We start from the raw sequence: 24,435 nt of genomic DNA on the forward strand, positions 1-24,435 counted from the left end.
CATGCTCAGATAGCACACACACAGATACATGCTCATGTACCACATACACAGATACATGCTCATGTACCACATACACAGACACATGCTCATGTAGCACACACACAGATACATGCTCATGTAGCACACACACAGATACATGCTTATGTACCACATACACAGATACATGCTCATGTACCACATACACAGATACATGCTCATGTAGCACACACACAGATACATGCTTATGTACCACATACACAGATACATGCTCATGTACCACATACACAGATACATGCTCATGTACCACATACACAGATACATGCTCATGTACCACATACCCAGATACATGCTCATGTAGCACACACACAGATACATGCTCAGATAGCACACACACAGATACATGCTCATGTACCACATACACAGATACATGCTCATGTAGCACACACACAGATACATGCTCATGTACCATACACAGCTACATGCTCATGTAGCGCACACACAGATACATGCTCATGTAGCACACACAGATACATGTTCATGTACCACACAGAGATACATGCTCATGTAGCACGCACAGAGATACATGCTCATGTACCACCCACACACACAGATACATGCTCATGTACCACACACACAGATACATGCTCATGTACCACCCACACACACAGATACATGCTCATCTAGCATACACACAGATACATGCTCATGTAGCATGCGCAGCGATACATGCTCATGTAGCACACACACAGATACATGTTCATGTACCACACAGAGATACATGCTCATGTAGCACGCACAGAGATACATGCTCATGTACCACACACACAGATACATGCCCATGTACCACACACACAGATACATGCTCATGTAGCACACACAGATACATGCTCATATAGCACACACACAGATACATGCTCATGTACCACACAGAGATACATGCTCATGTAGCACACACACAGATACATGCTCATGTACCACACACACAGATACATGCTCATGTTGCACGCACACAGAGACATGCTCATGTAGCACACACACAGATACATGCTCATGTAGCACACACACAGATAGATGCTCATGTACCACACACACAGATACATGCTCACGTAGCACACACACAGATACATGCTCATGTAGCACACAGAGATACATGCTCATGTACCACATACACAATACATGCTCATGTAGCACACACACAGATAGATGCTCATGTAGCACACACACAGATACATGCTTATGTACCACATACACAGATACATGCTCATGTACCACATACACAGATACATGCTCAGATAGCACACACACAGATACATGCTCATGTACCACATACACACATACATGCTCATGTAGCACACACACAGATAGATGCTCATGTAGCACACACAGATACATGCTCATATAGAACACACACAGATACATGCTTATGTACCACATACACAGATACATGCTCATGTACCACATACACAGATACCTGCTCAGATAGCACACACACAGATACATGCTCATGTACCATACACAGCTACATGCTCATGTAGCGCACACACAGATACATGCTCATGTAGCACACACACTGATACATGCTCATGTAGCACACAGAGATACATGCTCATGTAGAACACACAGATACATGTTCATGTACCACACAGAGATACATGCTCATGTATCACACACACAGATATATGCTCATGGACCACACACACAGATACATGCTCATGTAGCACCCACACACACAGATACATGCTCATCTAGCATACACACAGATACATGCTCATGTAGCACGCACAGAGATACATGCTCATGTACCACACACACAGATACATGCTCATGTAGTACACACAGATACATGCTCATGTAGCACAGAGAGATACAAGCTCATGTAGCACACACAGATACATGCTCATGTAGCACACACACAGATACATGCTCATGTAGCACACGCAGATATATGCTCATATAGCACACGCATGGATACATGCTCATGTAGCACACGCAGATACATGCTAATGTAGCACAGAGAGATACAAGCTCATGTCGCACACACAGATACATGCTCATGTACCACACACACAGATACATGCTCATGTTGCACACGCACAGATACATGCTCATGTAGCACACACACAGATACATGCTCATGTAGCACACACACAGATACATGCTCATGTAGCACACACACAGATACATGCTCATGTAGCACACACACAGATACATGCTCATGTACCGCACACAGAGATACATGCTCATGTTGCATGCACACAGATACATGCTCATGTGCCACACACAGATACATGCTCATGTAGCACACACACAGATACATGCTCATGTAGCACACACACAGATACATGCTCCTGTAGCACACACAGATACATGCTCAGATAGCACACACACAGATACATGCTCATGTACCACATACACAGATACATGCTCATGTAGCACACACACAGATACATGCTCATGTAGCACACAGAGATACATGCTCATGTAGCACACACACAGATACATGCTCATGTAGCACACACACAGATACATGCTCACGTAGCACACACACAGATACATGCTCATGTACCACATACACAGATACATGCTCATGTACCACATACACAGATACATGCTCATGTAGCACACACACAGATACATGCTCATGTAGCACACACACAGATACATGCTTATGTACCACATACACAGATACATGCTCATGTACCACATACACAGATACATGCTCATGTACCACATACACAGATACATGCTCATGTAGCACACACACAGATACATGCTCATGTAGCACACACACAGATACATGCTTATGTACCACATACACAGATACATGCTCATGTACCACATACACAGATACATGCTCAGATAGCACACACACAGATACATGCTCATGTACCACATACACAGATACATGCTCATGTACCACATACACAGATACATGCTCATGTAGCACACAGATACATGCTCATATAGCACACGCAGATACATGCTCATGTTGCACACACACAGATACATGCTCATGTAGCACACACACAGATACATGCTCATGTAGCACACACACAGATACATGCTCATGTACCGCACACAGAGATACATGCTCATGTTGCATGCACACAGATACATGCTCATGTGCCACACACAGATACATGCTCATGTAGCACACACACAGATACATGCTCATGTAGCACACACACAGATACATGCTCCTGTAGCACACACACATACATGCTCAGATAGCACACACACAGATACATGCTCATGTACCACATACACAGATACATGCTCATGTAGCACACACACAGATACATGCTCATGTAGCACACAGAGATACATACTCATGTAGCACACACACAGATACATGCTCATGTAGCACACACACAGATACATGCTCACGTAGCACATACACAGATACATGCTCATGTACCACATACACAGATACATGCTCATGTACCACATACACAGATACATGCTCATGTACCACATACACAGATACATGCTCATGTAGCACACACACAGATACATGCTCATGTAGCACACACACAGATACATGCTTATGTACCACATACACAGATACATGCTCATGTACCACATACACAGATACATGCTCAGATAGCACACACACAGATACATGCTCATGTACCACATACACAGATACATGCTCATGTACCACATACCCAGATACATGCTCATGTAGCACACACACAGATACATGCTCAGATAGCACACACACAGATACATGCTCATGTACCACATACACAGATACATGCTCATGTAGCACACACACAGATACATGCTCATGTACCATACACAGCTACATGCTCATGTAGCGCACACACAGATACATGCTCATGTAGCACACACAGATACATGCTCATGTAGCACACACAGATACATGTTCATGTACCACACAGAGATACATGCTCATGTAGCACGCACAGAGATACATGCTCATGTATCACACACACAGATATATGCTCATGTACCACACACACAGATACATGCTCATGTAGCACCCACACACACAGATACATGCTCATCTAGCATACACACAGATACATGCTCATGTAGCATGCACAGCGATACATGCTCATGTAGCACACACAGATACATGTTCATGTACCACACAGAGATACATGCTCATGTAGCACGCACAGAGATACATGCTCATGTACCACACACACAGATACATGCCCATGTACCACACACACAGATACATGCTCATGTAGCACACACAGATACATGCTCATATAGCACACACACAGATACGTGCTCATGTACCACACAGAGATACATGCTCATGTAGCACACACACAGATACATGCTCATGTACCACACACACAGATACATGCTCATGTTGCACGCACACAGAGACATGCTCATGTACCACACACACAGATACATGCTCATGTAGCACGCACAGAGATACATGCTCATGTACCACACACACAGATACATGCTCATGTAGCACACACACAGATACATGCTCATGTAGCACACGCAGATATATGCTCATATAGCACACGCATGGATACATGCTCATGTAGCACACGCAGATACATGCTAATGTAGCACAGAGAGATACAAGCTCATGTCGCACACACAGATACATGCTCATGTACCACACACACAGATACATGCTCATGTTGCACACGCACAGATACATGCTCATGTAGCACACACACAGATACATGCTCATGTAGCACACACACAGATACATGCTCATGTACCGCACACAGAGATACATGCTCATGTTGCATGCACACAGATACATGCTCATGTGCCACACACAGATACATGCTCATGTAGCACACACACAGATACATGCTCATGTAGCACACACACAGATACATGCTCCTGTAGCACACACAGATACATGCTCAGATAGCACACACACAGATACATGCTCATGTACCACATACACAGATACATGCTCATGTAGCACACACACAGATACATGCTCATGTAGCACACAGAGATACATGCTCATGTAGCACACACACAGATATATGCTCATGTAGCACACACACAGATACATGCTCACGTAGCACACACACAGATACATGCTCATGTAGCACACACACAGATAGATGCTCATGTAGCACACACACAGATACATGCTTATGTACCACACACACAGATACATGCTCATGTACCACATACACAGATACATGCTCATGTAGCACACACACAGATACATGCTCATGTACCACACACACAGATACATGCTCATGTAGCACCCACACACACTGATACATGCTCATCTAGCATACACACAGATACATGCTCATGTAGCACGCACAGAGATACATGCTCATGTACCACACACACAGATACATGCTCATGTACCACACACACAGATACATGCTCATGTAGCACACACAGATACATGCTCATATGGCACACACACAGGTACATGCTCATGTAGCACACACACAGATACATGCTCATGTACCACATACACAGATACATGCTCATGTACCACACACAGATACATGCTCATGTACCACACACACAGATACATGCTCATGTACCACACACAGAGCTACATGCTCATGTAGCACACACACAGATACATGTTCATATACCAACAACAGAGAGATACATTCTCATGTAGCACACACACAGAAACATGCTCATGTAGCACGCACAGAAATACATGGTCATGTACCACACACACAGATACATGCTCATGTACCACACACACAGATACATGTTCATGTAGCACACACACAGAAATATGCTCATGTACCACACACAGTAACATGCTCATGTAGCACGCACAGAAATACATGCTCATGTATCACACACACAGATAGATGCTCATGTACCACACAGACATATAAGCTCATGTTGCACACACACAGATACATGCTCATGTAGCACACACACAGATACATGCTCATATAGCACACACATAGATACATGCTCATGTACCACAAACACAGACACATGCTCATGAACCACAACACAGATACATGCTCATGTAGCACGCACAGAGATACATGCTCATGTATCACACACACAGATATATGCTCATGTAGCACAGACAGATACATGCTCATGTACCACACAGAGATACAAGCTCATGTGGCACACACACAGATACATGCTCATGTAGCACACACACAGATACATGCTCATGTAGCACACACACAGATACATGCTCCTGTACCACAAACAGATACATGCTCAGATAGCACACAGAGATACATGCTCATGTACCACATACACAGATACATGCTCAGATAGCACACACACAGAAATATGCTCATGTACCACACACAGTAACATGCTGATGTAGCACGCACAGAAATACATGCTCATGTATCACACACACAGATACATGCTCATCTAGCATACACACAGATACATGCTCATGTAGCACGACACAGAGATACATGCTCATGTACCACGCACACAGATACATGCTCATGTAGCACACACACAGATACATGCTCATGTACCACACACACAGATACATGCTCATGTAGCATACACACAGATACATGCTCATGTAGCACGCACAGAGATACATGCTCATGTAGCACACACACAGATACATGCTCATGTATCACACACACAGATACATGCTCATGTAGCACACACAGATACATGCTCATGTACCACACACACAGATACATGCTCATGTAGCATACACACAGATACATGCTCATGTAGCACGCACTGAGATACATGCTCATGTACCACACACACAGATACATGCTCAAGTACCATACACAGCTACATGCTCATGCAGCGCACACACAGATACATGCTCATGTACCACACACACTGATACATGCTCATGTAGCACACAGCGATACATGCTCATGTAGCACACACAGATACATGTTCATGTACCACACAGAGATACATGCTCATGTATCACGCACAGAGATACATGCTCATGTATCACACACAGATACATGTTCATGTACCACACAGAGATACATGCTCAGGTAGCACGCACAGAGATACATGCTCATGTATCACACACACAGATATATGCTCATGTACCACACACACAAATACATGCTCATGTAGCACACACACACACACACAGATACATGCTCATGTAGCAAACACACAGATACATGCTCATGTAGCACACACACAGATAGATGCTCATGTACCACACAGACATATAAGCTCATGTTGCACACACACAGATACATGCTCATGTACCACACAGAGATACATGCTCATGTAGCACACACACAGATACATGCTCATCTAGCATACACACAGATACATGCTCATGTAGCACACACACAGATACATGCTCATGTAGCACACACAGATACATGCTCATGTACCACACAGAGATACAAGCTCATGTGGCACACACACAGATACATGCTCATGTAGCACACACACAGATACATGCTCATGTAGCACACACATATACATGCTCATGTAGCACACACACAGAAATATGCTCATGTACCACACACAGTAACATGCTCATGTAGCACGCACAGAAATACATGCTCATATATCACACACACAGATACATGCTCATGTAGCATACACACAGATACATGCTCATGTAGCACGCACAGAGATACATGCTCATGTAGCACACACACAGATACATGCTCATGTACCACACACACAGATACATGCTCATGTAGCACACACAGATACATGCTCATATAGCACACACACAGATACATGCTCATGTACCACACACACAGATACATGCTCATGTAGCACACACACAGATACATGCTCATGTACCACACACACAGATACATGCTCATGTACCACACACACAGATACATGCTCAAGTACCATACACAGCTACATGCTCATGTAGCGCACACACAGATACATGCTCATGTACCACACACACTGATACATGCTCATGTAGCACACAGCGATACATGCTCATGTAGCACACACAGATACATGTTCATCTACCACACAGAGATACATGCTCATGTAGCACGCACAGAGATACATGCTCATGTATCACACACAGATACATGTTCATGTACCACACAGAGATACATGCTCAGGTAGCACGCACAGAGATACATGCTCATGTATCACACACACAGATATATGCTCATGTACACACACACAAATACATGCTCATGTAGCACACACACACACAGATACATGCTCATGTAGCAAACACACAGATACATGCTCATGTAGCACACACACAGATAGATGCTCATGTACCACACAGACATACAAGCTCATGTTGCACACACACAGATACATGCTCATGTACCACACAGAGATACATGCTCATGTAGCACACACTCAGATACATGCTCATGTAGCACGCACACAGATACAAGCTCATGTTGCACACACACAGATACATGCTCATGTAGCACACACAGATACATGCTCATGTAGCACACACAGATACATGCTCATGTACCACACACACAGATACATGCTCATGTAGCACACACAGATACATGCTCATGTACCACACACAGATACAAGCTCATGTTGCACACACACAGATACATGCTCATGTAGCACACACAGATACATGCTCATATAGCACACACATAGATACATGCTCATGTACCACAAACACAGATACATGCTCATGTAGCACACACACAGATACATGCTCATGTAGCACACTCATAGATACATGCTCATGTAGCACACACAGATACATGCTCATATAGCACACACACAGATACATATTCATGTACCACGCACACAGATACATGCCCATGTAGCACACAGAGATACATGCTCATGTATCACACACACAGATATATGCTCATGTAGCACAGACAGATACATGCTCATGTACCACACAGAGATACAAGCTCATGTGGCACACATACAGATACATGCTCATGTACCACACAGAGATCCATGCTCATGCATCACACACACAGATATATGGTCATGTACCACACACACAGATACATGCTCATGTACCACATACACAAATACATGCTCATGTAGCACACAGAGATACACGCTCATGTTCCACTCAAACAAATACATGCTCATGTACCACATACACAGATACATGCTCATGTAGCACACACACAAATACATGCTCATGGAGCGCACGCACAGATACATGCTCATGTACCAGACACACAGAAACATGCTCATGTACCACACACACAGATACATGCTCATGTAGCACACACACTGATACATGCTCATGTACCACACACAGATACATGCTCATGTACCACACAGAGATACATGCTCATGTAGGGGACACACAGATACGTGCTCATGTAGCACACACACAGATACATGCTCACGTAGCACACACACAGATACATGCTTATGTACCACACAGAGATACATGCTCATGTACCACATATGCACAGATACATGCTCAGGTAGCACACACACAGATACATGCTCATGTAGCACACACACAGATACATGCTCATGTACCACACAGAGATACATGCTCATGTACCACACACACACAGATACATGCTCATGTTGCACACACACAGATACATGCTCATGTACCACACAGAGATACATGCTCATGAACCACACAGAGATACATGCTCATGTAGCACACACACAGATACATGCTCATGTAGCACACAAACAGATACATGCTCATGTAGCACACACACAGATACATGCTCATGTAGCACACACACAGATACATGCTCATATAGCACACACACAGATACATGCTCATGTAGCACACACACAGATACATGCTCATGTAGCACACACACAGATACATGCTCATGTAGCGCGCACACAGATACATGCTCATGTAGCACACACACAGATACATGCTCATGTAGCACACACACAGATACATGCTCATGTAGCACACACACAGATACATGCTCATGTAGCACACACACAGATGCATGCTCATGTAGCGCGCACACAGATACATGCTCATGTAGCACACACACAGATACATGCTCATGTAGCACACACACAGATACATGCTCATGTAGCACACACACAGATACATGCTCATGTAGCACACACACAAATACATGCTCATGTAGCACACACACAGATACATGCTCATGTACCAGACAGACAGATACATGCTCATGTACCACACAGACAGATACATGCTCATGTAGCGCGCACACAGATACATGCTCATGTAGCACACACACAGATACATGCTCATGTACCACACACACAGATACATGCTCATGTAGCACACACACAGACACATGCTCATATAGCACACACACAGGTTCATGCTCATGTAGCACACACACAAATACATGCTCATGTTGCTCACAGAGATACATGCTCATGTACCATACAGACAGATACATGCTCATGTAGCGCGTGCACAGATACATGCTCATGTAGACCGCACAGAGATACATGCTCATGTTGCACACACACAGACACATGCTCATATAGCACACACACAGATACATGCTCATGTAGCACACACACAAATACATGCTCATGTTGCTCACAGAGATACATGCTCATGTACCACACACAGATACATGCTCATGTAGCACACAGAGATATATGCTCACGTAGCACACACAAAGGTTCATGCTCATGTAGCACACACAGATACATGCTCATGTAGCACACACACAAATACATGCTCATGTTGCTCACAGAGATACATGCTCATGTACCATACACAGATACATGCTCATGTAGCACACAATGATATCTCGTCACGTAGCACACACACAGGTTCATGCTCATGTAGCACACACACAAATACATGCTCATGTTGCTCACAGAGATACATGCTCATGTACCATACACAGATACATGCTCATGTAGCACACACACAGATACATGATCATGTACCACACACAGATACATGCTCATGTAGCACACACACAGATACATGCTCATGTACCACACAGAGATACATGCTCATGTACCACACACAGATACATGCTCATGTAGCACACACACAGATACATGCTCATGTAGCACACACACAAATACATGCTCATGTACCACACAGAGATACATGCTCATGTACCACACACAGATACATGCTCATGTAGCACACAGAGATATATGCTCATGTAGCGCGCACACAGATACATGCTCATGTAGCACACGCACAGATACATGCTCATGTACCACACACACAGATACATGGTCATGTAGCACACACACAGATACATGCTCCTGTAGCACACACAGATACATGCTCATGTACCACACTCAGATACATGCTCATGTACTACACAGAGATACATGCTCATGTAGGACACACACAGATACATGCTCATGTACCACACAGAGATACATGCTCATGTACCACACTCAGATACATGCTCATGTACTACACAGAGATACATGCTCATGTAGGACACACACAGATACGTGCTCATGTAGCACACACACAGATACATGCTCATGTAGCACACACACAGATACATGCTCATGTACCACACACAGATACATGCTCATGTACCACACTCAGATACATGCTCATGTACTACACAGAGATACATGCTCATGTAGGACACACACAGATACGTGCTCATGTAGCACACACACAGATACATGCTCACGTAGCACACACACAGATACATGCTTATGTACCACACAGAGATACATGCTCATGTACCACATACGCACAGATGCATGCTCATGTAGCACACACACAGATACATGCTTTTTTTCCACACAGAGATACATGCTCATGTACCACATACGCACAGATGCATGCTCACGTAGCACACACACAGATACATGCTCATGTACCACACAGAGATACATGCTCATGTACCACACACGCACAGATACATGCTCATGTACCACATATGCACAGATGCATGCTCATGTAGCACACACACAGATACATGCTCATGTAGCACACAGACAGATACATGCTCATGTAGCACACACACAGATACATGCACATTCAGCACACAGAGACACATGCTCATGTACCACTCACACAAATACATGCTCATGTACCACACAGAGATACATGCTCATGTAGCACACACAGATACATGCTCATGTAGCACACACACAGATATATGCTCATGTAGCACACACAGATACATGCTCACGTAGCACACACACAGATACATGCTCATGGAGCGCACGCACAGATACATGCTCATGTACCACACACACAGATACATGCTCATGTAGCACACACAGATACATGCTCACGTAGCACACACACAGATACATGCTCATGTAGCACACACAGATACATGCTCACGTAGCACACACAGAGGTACATGCTCATGTTCCACTCAAACAAATACATGCTCATGTACCACATACACAGATACATGCTCATGTAGCACACACACAGATACATGCTCATGTAGCACACACACAGATACATGCTCATGTAGCACACACACAAATACATGCTCATGGAGCGCACGCACAGATACATGTTTATGTACCACACACACAGATACATGCTCATGTAGTACACACACAGATACATGCTCATGTACCACACACAGATACATGCTCATGTAGCACACACACAGATACATGCTCATGTACCACACACAGATACATGCTCATGTACCACACAGAGATACATGCTCATGTAGGACACACACAGATACATGCTCATGTAGCACACACACAGATACATGCTCACGTAGCACACACACAGATACATGCTTATGTACCAAACAGAGATACATGCTCATGTACCACATATGCACAGATACATGCTCATGTAGCACACACACAGATACATGCTCACGTAGCACACACACAGATACATGCTCATGTAGCACACACACAGATACATGCTCACGTAGCACACACACAGATACATGCTCATGTAGCACACACACAGATACATGCTCACGTAGCACACACACAGATACATGCTCATGTACCACACACACAGATACATGCTCATGTACCACTCATAGATGCATGCTCATGTAGCACACAGATATACATGCTCATGTAGCGCGCACACAGATACATGCTCATATAGCACACACACAGATACATGCTCATGTACCACACACAGAGATACATGTTCATGTAGGAACACACACAGATACATGCTCCTGTAGCACACACAGAGACACATGCTCTCGTAGCACACACACAGATACATGCTAATGTACCACACACAGATACATGCTCATGTACCCCACACACAGATGCATGCTCATGGAGCACACACACAGATCATGCTGATGTAGCACACACAGAGATATGCTCATGTAGCACACAGAGATACATGCTCATGTTCCACTCAAACAAATACATGCTCATGTACCACATACACAAATACATGCTCATGTACCACACACACAGATACATGCTCATGTACCACACACACAGATACATGCTCATGTACCACACACAGATACATGCTCATGTACCACACACACAGATACATGCTCATGTACCACACACAGATACATGCTCATGTACCACACAGAGATACATGCTCATGTAGGACACACACAGATACATGCTCATGTAGCACACACACAGATACATGCTTATGTACCACACAGAGATACATGCTCATGTACCACATATGCACAGATACATGCTCATGTAGCATACACAGAGATACATGCTCATGTAGCACACACACAGATACATGCTCATGTAGCACACACACAGATACAGGCTCATGTACGTCACACAGATACATGCTCATTTAACACACACACAGATACATGCTCATGTACCACACACAGATACATGCTCATGTACCACACAGAGATACATGCTCATGTAGGACACACACAGATACGTGCTCATGTAGCACACACACAGATACATGCTCATGTACCACACACAGATACATGCTCATGTACCACACAGAGATACATGCTCATGTAGGACACACACAGATACGTGCTCATGTACCACACACAGATACATGCTCATGTACCACACACACAGATACATGCTCATGTACCACACACAGATACATGCTCATGTACCACACACACAGATACATGCTCATGTAGGACACACACAGATACATGCTTATGTACCACACAGAGATACATGCTCATGTAGCGCACACACAATACATGCTCCTGTAGCACACACACAGATACATGCTCATGTACCACACACACAGACACATGCTCATGCAGCACACAGAGATACATGCTCATGTTCCACGCATACAACTACATGCTCATGTACCACACACACAGATACATGCTCATGTAGCACACACACAGATACATGCTCAAGTAGCACACACACAGACACATGCTCATGTAGCACACAGAGATACATGCTCATGTACCACACAGAGATACATGCTCATGTAGCACACACAGATACGTGCTCATGTACCACACACACAGATACATGCTCATGTAGCACACACACAGATACATGCTCATGTTGCACACACACAGATACATGCTCATGTAGCGCGCACACAGATACATGCTTACGTACCACACAGAGATACATGCTCATGTTCCACTCACACAAATACATGCTCATGTACCACACACACAGATACATGCTCATGTAGCACACACACAGATACATGCTCATGTAGCACACACACAGACACATGCTCATGTAGCACACATAGATACATTCTCAAGTAGCACACACACAGATACATGCTCAAGTACCACACACACAGACACATGCTCATGTAGCACACAGAGATACATGCTCATGTAGCACACACACAGATACATGCTCATGTAGCACGCACACAGATACATGCTCATGTAGCACACACACAGATACACGCTCATGTACCACACACAGAGATACATGCTCATGTAGCACACACACAGATACATGCTCATGTAGCACACACACAGATACATGCTCATGTAGCACGCACACAGATACATGCTCATGTAGCACACACACAGATACATGCTCATGTAGCACACAGACATACAAGCTCATGTAGCACACACACAGATACATGCTCATGTACCACACACACAGATACATGCTCATGTACCACACACAGATACATGCACATGTACCACACACACAGATACATGCTCATGTCCCACACACAGATACATGCTCATGTACCACACACACAGATACATGCTCATATACCACACACAGATACATGCTCATGTACCACACAGAGATACATGCTCATGTAGGACACACACAGATACATGCTCATGTACCACACAGAGATACATGCTCATGTAGGACACACACAGATACATGCTCATGTACCACACATAGATACATGCTCATGTAGCACACAGACTGATGGATGCTCATGTAGCACACACACAGATACATGCTCATGTAGCATTCACACAGATACATGCTCATTCAGCACACAGAGATACATGCTCATGTACCACACACGCACAGATACATGGTCCTGTAGCACACACACAGATACATGCCCATGCACCACACATAGATACATGCTCATGTAGCACACAGACAGATACATGCCCATGTAGCGCGCACACAGATACATGCTCATGTAGCACACACACAGATACATGCTCATGCAGCACACACAGAGATACATGCTCATGTTGCACACACACAGACACATGCTCATGTAGCACACACACAGATACATGCTCATGTAGCACACACACAGATACATGCTCATGTACCACATACACAGATACATGCTCATGTTGCACACACACAGATACATGCTCATGTTGCACACACACAGACACATGCTCATGTAGCACACACACAGATACATGCTCATGTACCACACACACAGGTTCATGCTCATGTAGCACACACAGATACATGCTCATGTAGCACACACACAAATACATGCTCATGTTGCTCACAGAGATACATGCGCATGTACCAAACACAGATACATGCTCATGTAGCACACAGAGATATATGCTCACGTAGCACACACACAGATACATGCTCATGTAGCACACACACAAATACATGCTCATGTTGCTCACAGAGATACATGCTCATGTACCACATACACAGATACATGCTGATGTAGCACACATAGATACATTCTCAAGTAGCACACACACAGATACATGCTCATGTAGCACACACACAGACACATGCTCATGTAGCACACATAGATACATTCTCAAGTAGCACACACACAGATACATGCTCAAGTAGCACACACACAGACACATGCTCATGTAGCGTGCATACAGATACATGCTCAGGTAGCACACACACAGATACATGCTCATGTAGCACACAGACATACAAGCTCATGTAGCACACACACAGATACATGCTCATGTAGCACACGCAGATACATGCTCATGTAGCACACACACAGATACATCCTCCTGTAGCACACACAGAGGTACATGCTCTCGTAGCACACACACAGATACATGCTCATGTACCACACACAGATACATGCTCATGTACCCCACACACAGATACATGCTCATGTTGCACACACACAGATACATGCTCATGTAGCACACGCAGATACATGCTCATGTAGCACACACACAGATACATGCTCATGTAGCACACACACAGATACATGGTCATGTAGCACACACACAGATACATCCTCCTGTAGCACACACAGAGATACATGCTCTCGTAGCACACACACAGATACATGCTCATGTACCACACACAGATACATGCTCATGTACCCCACACACAGATACATGCTCATGTTGCACACACACAGATACATGCTCATGTAGCACACACAGATACATGCTCATGTAGCACACGCAGATACATGCTCATGTAGCACACACACAGATACATGCTCATGTAGCACACACACAGATACATGCTCAAGTAACACACACACAGATACATGCTCATGTACCACACACAGATACATGCTCATGTAGGACACACACAGATACGTGCTCATGTAGCACACACACAGATACATGCTCATGGAGTGCACACACAATACATGCTCCTGTAGCACACACACAGATACATGCTCATGTACCACACACATAGACACATGCTCCTGTAGCGCGCACACAGATACATGCTTATGTACCACACAGAGATACATGCTCATGTTCCACTCACACAAATACATGCTCATGTACCACACACACAGATACATGCTCATGTAGCACACACATAGATACACGCTCATGTACCACACACAGAGATACATGCTCATGTACCACACACACAGACACATGCTCATGCAGCACATAGAGATACATGCTCATGTTCCACGCACACAACTACATGCTCATGTACCACACACACAGATACATGCTCATGTAGCACACACACAGATACATGCTCACGTAGCACACACACAGATATATGCTCATGTACCACACACAGATACATGCTCATGTAGCACACAGACTGATGGATGCTCATGTAGCACACACACAGATACATGCTCACGTAGCATACACACAGATACATGCTCATGTACCACACACAGATACATTCTCAAGTAGCACACACACAGATACATGCTCAAGTAGCACACACACAGACACATGCTCATGTAGCACACAGAGATACATGCTCATGTACCACACACACAGATACATGCTCATGTAGCACACACACCGATACATGCTCATGTAGCACACACACAGATACATGCTCATGTAGCGCGCACACAGATACATGCTTATGTACCACACAGAGATACATGCTCATGTAGCACACACACAGATACATGCTCATGTACCACACACACAGATACATGCTCATGTAGCACACACATAGATACACGCTCATGTACCACACACAGAGATACATGCTCATGTAGCACACACACAGATACATGCTCATGTAGCACACACACAGATACATGCTCATGTACCACACACAGAGATACATGCTCATGTAGCACACACACAGATACATGCTCATGTAGCACACACACAGACACATGCTCATGTAGCACGCACACAGATACATCCTCCTGTAGCACACACAGAGATACATGCTCTCGTAGCACACACACAGATACATGCTCATGTACCACATACAGATACATGCTCATGTACCCCACACACAGATACATGCTCATGTAGCACACACACAGATACATGATCATGTAGCACACGCAGATACATGCTCATGTAGCACACACAAAGATACATGCTCATGTAGCACACACACAGATACATGCTCATGTAACACACACACAGATACATGCTCATATACCACACACAGATACATGCTCATGTACCACACAGAGATACGTGCTCATGTAGCACACACACAGATACATGATCATGTAGCACACGCAGATACATGCTCATGTAGCACACACACAGATACATGCTCATGTAGCACACACACAGATACATGCTCATGTAACACACACACAGATACATGCTCATATACCACACACAGATACATGCTCATGTACCACACAGAGATACGTGCTCATGTAGCACACACACAGATACATGATCATGTAGCACACGCAGATACATGCTCATGTAGCACACACACAGGTACATGCTCATGTAGCACACACACAGATACATGCTCATGTAACACACACACAGATACATGCTCATATACCACACACAGATACATGCTCATGTACCACACAGAGATACGTGCTCATGTAGGACACACACAGATGCATGCTCATGTAGCACACACACAGATACATGATCATGTAGCACACGCAGATACATGCTCATGTAGCACACACACAGATACATGCTCATGTAGCACACACACAGATACATGCTCATGTAACACACACACAGATACATGCTCATATACCACACACAGATACATGCTCATGTACCACACAGAGATACGTGCTCATGTAGCACACACACAGATACATGATCATGTAGCACACGCAGATACATGCTCATGTAGCACACACACAGGTACATGCTCATGTAGCACACACACAGATACATGCTCATGTACCACACACACAGATACATGCTCATATACCACACACAGATACATGCTCATGTACCACACAGAGATACGTGCTCCTGTAGCACACACACAGATACATGCTCATGTACCACACACACAGACACATGCTCATGTAGCACACACACAGATACATGCTCAAGTAACACACACACAGATACATGCTCATGTACCACACACACAGACACATGCTCATGTAGCACATAGAGATAAATGCTCATGTTCCACGCACACAACTACATGCTCATGTACCACACACACAGATACATGCTCATGTAGCACACACACAGATACATGCTCACGTAGCACACACACAGATACATGCTCATGTACCACACACAGATACATGCTCATGTAGCACACAGACTGATGGATGCTCATGTAGCACACACACAGATACATGCTCACGTAGCATACACACAGATACATGCTCATGTACCACACACAGATACATTCTCAAGTAGCACACACACAGATACATGCTCAAGTAGCACACACACAGACACATGCTCATGTAGCACACACACAGATACATGCTCATGTAGCACGCACACAGATACATGCTCATGTAGCACACACACAGATACATGCTCATGTAGCACACAGACATACAAGCTCATGTAGCACACACACAGATACATGCTCATGTACCACACACACAGATACATGCTCATGTACCACACACAGATACATGCTCATGTACCACACACACAGATACATGCTCATGTCCCACACACAGATACATGCTCATGTACCACACACACAGATACATGCTCATATACCACACACAGATACATGCTCATGTACCACACAGAGATACATGCTCATGTAGGACACACACAGATACATGCTCATGTACCACACATAGATACATGCTCATGTAGCACACAGACAGATACATGCTCATGTAGCACACACACACAGATACATGCTCATGTACCACATACACAGATGCATGCTCATGTAGCACACAGACTGATGGATGCTCATGTAGCACACACACAGATACATGCTCATGTAGCATTCACACAGATACATGCTCATTCAGCACACAGAGATACATGCTCATGTACCACACACGCACAGATACATGCTCCTGTAGCACACACACAGATACATGCCCATGCACCACACATAGATACATGCTCATGTAGCACACAGACAGATACATGCCCATGTAGCGCGCACACAGATACATGCTCATGTAGCACACACACAGATACATGCTCATGCAGCACACACAGAGATACATGCTCATGTTGCACACACACAGACACATGCTCATGTAGCACACACACAGATACATGCTCATGTAGCACACACACAGATACATGCTCATGTACCACATACACAGATACATGCTCATGTTGCACACACACAGATACATGCTCATGTTGCACACACACAGACACATGCTCATGTAGCACACACACAGATACATGCTCGTGTACCACACACACAGGTTCATGCTCATGTAGCACACACAGATACATGCTCATGTAGCACACACACAAATACATGCTCATGTTGCTCACAGAGATACATGCGCATGTACCAAACACAGATACATGCTCATGTAGCACACAGAGATATATGCTCACGTAGCACACACACAGATACATGCTCATGTAGCACACACACAAATACATGCTCATGTTGCTCACAGAGATACATGCTCATGTACCACATACACAGATACATGCTGATGTAGCACACATAGATACATTCTCAAGTAGCACACACACAGATACATGCTCATGTAGCACACACACAGACACATGCTCATGTAGCACACATAGATACATTCTCAAGTAGCACACACACAGATACATGCTCAAGTAGCACACACACAGACACATGCTCATGTAGCACACAGACATACAAGCTCATGTAGCACACACACAGATACATGCTCATGTAGCACACGCAGATACATGCTCATGTAGCACACACACAGATACATCCTCCTGTAGCACACACAGAGGTACATGCTCTCGTAGCACACACACAGATACATGCTCATGTACCACACACAGATACATGCTCATGTACCCCACACACAGATACATGCTCATGTTGCACACACACAGATACATGCTCATGTAGCACACGCAGATACATGCTCATGTAGCACACACACAGATACATGCTCATGTAGCACACACACAGATACATGGTCATGTAGCACACACACAGATACATCCTCCTGTAGCACACACAGAGATACATGCTCTCGTAGCACACACACAGATACATGCTCATGTACCACACACAGATACATGCTCATGTACCCCACACACAGATACATGCTCATGTTGCACACACACAGATACATGCTCATGTAGCACACACAGATACATGCTCATGTAGCACACGCAGATACATGCTCATGTAGCACACACACAGATACATGCTCATGTAGCACACACACAGATACATGCTCAAGTAACACACACACAGATACATGCTCATGTACCACACACAGATACATGCTCATGTAGGACACACACAGATACGTGCTCATGTAGCACACACACAGATACATGCTCATGGAGTGCACACACAATACATGCTCCTGTAGCACACACACAGATACATGCTCATGTACCACACACACAGATACATGCTCATGTAGCGCGCACACAGATACATGCTTATGTATCACACGGAGATACATGCTCATGTTCCACTCACACAAATACATGCTCATGTACCACACACACAGATACATGCTCATGTAGCACACACATAGATACACGCTCATGTACCACACACAGAGATACATGCTCATGTACCACACACACAGACACATGCTCATGCAGCACATAGAGATACATGCTCATGTTCCACGCACACAACTACATGCTCATGTACCACACACACAGATACATGCTCATGTAGCACACACACAGATACATGCTCACGTAGCACACACACAGATATATGCTCATGTACCACACACAGATACATGCTCATGTACCACACAGACTGATGGATGCTCATGTAGCACACACACAGATACATGCTCACGTAGCATACACACAGATACATGCTCATGTACCACACACAGATACATTCTCAAGTAGCACACACACAGATACATGCTCAAGTAGCACACACACAGACACATGCTCATGTAGCACAAAGAGATACATGCTCATGTACCACACACACAGATACATGCTCATGTAGCACACACACCGATACATGCTCATGTAGCACACACACAGATACATGCTCATGTAGCGCGCACACAGATACATGCTCATGTACCACACACACAAATACATGCTCATGTACCACACACACAGATACATGCTCATGTAGCACACACATAGATACACGCTCATGTACCACACACAGAGATACATGCTCATGTAGCACATACACAGATACATGCTCATGTAGCACACACACAGATACATGCTCATGTACCACACACAGAGATACATGCTCATGTAGCACACACACAGATACATGCTCATGTAGCACACACACAGACACATGCTCATGTAGCACGCACACAGATACATCCTCCTGTAGCACACACAGAGATACATGCTCTCGTAGCACACACACAGATACATGCTCATGTACCACATACAGATACATGCTCATGTACCCCACACACAGATACATGCTCATGTAGCACACACACAGATACATGATCATGTAGCACACGCAGATACATGCTCATGTAGCACACACAAAGATACATGCTCATGTAGCACACACACAGATACATGCTCATGTAACACACACACAGATACATGCTCATATACCACACACAGATACATGCTCATGTACCACACAGAGATACGTGCTCATGTAGCACACACAGATACATGATCATGTAGCACACGCAGATACATGCTCATGTAGCACACACACAGATACATGCTCATGTAGCACACACACAGATACATGCTCATGTAACACACACACAGATACATGCTCATATACCACACACAGATACATGCTCATGTACCACACAGAGATACGTGCTCATGTAGCACACACACAGATACATGATCATGTAGCACACGCAGATACATGCTCATGTAGCACACACACAGGTACATGCTCATGTAGCACACACACAGATACATGCTCATGTAACACACACACAGATACATGCTCATATACCACACACAGATACATGCTCATGTACCACACAGAGATACGTGCTCATGTAGGACACACACAGATGCATGCTCATGTAGCACACACACAGATACATGCTCATGGAGCGCACACACAATACATGCTCCTGTAGCACACACACAGATACATGCTCATGTACCACACACACAGACACATGCTCATGTAGCACACACACAGATACATGCTCAAGTAACACACACACAGATACATGCTCATGTACCACACACACAGACACATGCTCATGTAGCACATAGAGATAAATGCTCATGTTCCACGCACACAACTACATGCTCATGTACCACACACACAGATACATGCTCATGTAGCACACACACAGATACATGCTCACGTAGCACACACACAGATACATGCTCATGTACCACACACAGATACATGCTCATGTAGCACACAGATTGATGGATGCTCATGTAGCACACACACAGATACATGCTCACGTAGCATACACACAGATACATGCTCATGTACCACACACAGATACATTCTCAAGTAGCACACACACAGATACATGCTCAAGTAGCACACACACAGACACATGCTCATGTAGCACACAGAGATACATGCTCAGGTACCACACACACAGATACATGCTCATGTAGCACACACACCGATACATGCTCATGTAGCACACACACAGATACATGCTCATGTAGCGCGCACACAGATACATGCTTATGTACCACACAGAGATACATGCTCATGTTCCACTCACACAAAGACATGCTCATGTAGCACGCACACAGATACATGCTCATGTAGCACACACAGAGACACATGCTCATGTAGCACACACACAGATACATGCTCATGTAGCACACAGAGATACATGCTCATGTACCACACACACAGATACATGCTCATGTAGCACGCACACAGATACATGCTCATGTAGCACACACACAGATACACGCTCATGTACCACACACAGAGATACATGCTCATGTAGCACACACACAGATACATGCTCATGTAGCACAAACACAGATACATGCTCATGTAGCACGCACACAGATACATGCTCATGTAGCACACACACAGATACATGCTCATGTAGCACGCACACAGATACATCCTCCTGTAGCACACACAGAGATACATGCTCTCGTAGCACACACACAGATACATGCTCATGTACCACACACAGATACATGCTCATGTACCCCACACACAGATACATGCTCATGTAGCACACACACAGATACATGATCATGTAGCACACGCAGATACATGCTCATGTAGCACACACACAGATACATGCTCATGTAGCACACACACAGATACATGCTCATGTAGCACACACACAGATACATGCTCATGTAACACACACACAGATACATGCTCATATACCACACACAGATACATGCTCATGTACCACACAAAGATACATACTCATGTAGGACACACACAGATGCATGCTCATGTAGCACACACACAGATACATGCTCATGGAGCGCACACACAATACATGCTCCTGTAGCACACACA

Source organism: Chiloscyllium punctatum, chromosome 49 (assembly GCF_047496795.1).
Source record: "Chiloscyllium punctatum isolate Juve2018m chromosome 49, sChiPun1.3, whole genome shotgun sequence".
NCBI classification, from domain to species: Eukaryota; Metazoa; Chordata; class Chondrichthyes; order Orectolobiformes; family Hemiscylliidae; genus Chiloscyllium; species Chiloscyllium punctatum.